Source organism: Octodon degus, unplaced genomic scaffold (genome assembly GCF_000260255.1).
Source record: "Octodon degus isolate 3935 unplaced genomic scaffold, OctDeg1.0 scaffold00040, whole genome shotgun sequence".
Taxonomy (NCBI): Eukaryota; Metazoa; Chordata; class Mammalia; order Rodentia; family Octodontidae; genus Octodon; species Octodon degus.
Window position 1 is genome coordinate 7,084,016 of NW_004524616.1, and position 1,856 is coordinate 7,085,871.

General features: G+C 35.9%; 1 pseudogene; it reads right to left on the reverse strand.

Annotated features, from left to right (window-relative positions):
- Window positions 1-265: 265 nt before the first annotated feature.
- On the reverse strand, window positions 266-1,786 carry LOC101574758 (annotated as a pseudogene).
- Between the last annotated feature and the right edge of the window lie 70 nt (window positions 1,787-1,856).

The window sequence follows — 1,856 nt, forward strand, 5'->3', positions numbered from 1 at the left end:
TCAGTGGTACACTTTTACCTATATAACATAACACCAAATATAAATAAGAATTTCTGAAAGAGGAGAGAAACTAAAGAACTTCAGAGTATCTACATTTTAAATATTGAATCTTTCCATACTTTTCCTCCTTACACAAAGTCTTTAAATAAGTTGCATTTCAATGTCTTCATATTTTTTTGCTTTGACACATTTATAAAATCTGTGTTATCTAAATTGTTAGGCCTATATAATTAGAATTAAAAATATATACTTTTGTGAATGTTAGCTAGTTGAAATAAATTAGTACAATCATTTAAATTGGTTGTCTGCACACTGGGCAGGGCTTATTTCTTTTCTTCAGTTTCTTTTCTCATGTGAAACAGGACAAAAGATGCCCTGTTTTGCTGTGAACAGTGCAACCACTTTTAGTCTGACCTTGGTGCATCACACAAAGTTCAATGGCATTAAGGGGAAAACTAGGTAACAAACTTTCTTCTTTGTCTTGTGTTTCTTCCTTCTCAAACTCTTTAACATCTTGGCTGCTATTAATAATATCCCAGAGGTAGAGAATAGTCCTTACTTTCTTGTGACTAGGATGCTTGTGTGACTTTATCATTATTTTCTTCAACAAATGACTACAGAATCATTTTCCAATTTTTTTTTCTAAAACCATAAAGTACATTCAACCCTCATCTGCCTGTTTTTTAATTCAGGTTTTTCAGGAATCTCCCCTTATCTCTATCTTTCACTTTATCTTCAGGAAGTCAGTTCTCATGAAGGGTTCAACATCTGTTGCAGTGTGATGGAAGATGAGGATTAATTTCATGGAATGAAGTATATTTTCAATAATCCTTCAAGTAAGACAGTTTCCATTACTCTTGAATTGCTAATCACAGCAGTACTAGCAATTTCAGTATGTAGCTAAGGAAATTTCAGGATCTTTTTCAAATGAATCTGTATCACTTTCCCCTGTCTTAAACACAGTAACTTAATACACCTCATCATCTTTATCTGAGAGCTCTTGTCCTTCTCACTAAGACTATAGTCTTCTGAATCAAGAGATTCAATTTCAAATTCTACACTGAATTGATCAGAAACTGAATCCGATGCCAACTAATCACCTGAATGTTCACTAACACCATCACCCAGACCTGGATTAGATGGAGTCTCTGTTGAGACACTGATATTACTTCTTTCACAAGACACCCCCTTACTACATACAGAGCCAGGCTTTCATTAAAAGAAAGAGAAATACTGTCTAATTTGTGGTGTTTTCTTTGTCATTCACCAGACAATTCATCTGAACTTTCTTCTGTCTCACTAACTGTTCTCCTTCTAGATGAGGTAGATAGTCTAGAAACCAAATCAGAAGGCAAAGGTTTCTCTTCTTGCAGATATTTCTCAGGTTCCTTTGGTTCATGCCCACCTTCAAGGACATATGTGTTCTTGCGCACAGATGTGCCAGAGTCTGATACATTGATTACTCTCAAGTTTCTGTAGATCATGCTATATATTTTCGTGTGCTCTTTCACAGAGAAGCTTGGCACTCCAAACAAATCTCCTAGAAGTTCATTTGAGCAATGCACAATATGTGTTGTTTCTCATCATACAATCTTTTAGCCATAATATATTGGCCAAAATAAAATACGACCTTTTTCACAGTATAAGTGTCTTTTGGGGCACCAACAGACTTTAATAACTTCAAAAGCAATGGATTTGGTCTAACCAGAGTCTCTTGTTCCAAAGCAGGAATGTGTAAAGTGCTTACAGCACCATCAGTAGACACTGACATGTTGGTATTGCACATTAGCCTGGATGAACATAGAGAGCCTGCTGCACACCAGTGACCACAGTGGTCTGTCTCCAATGGCCAGTGT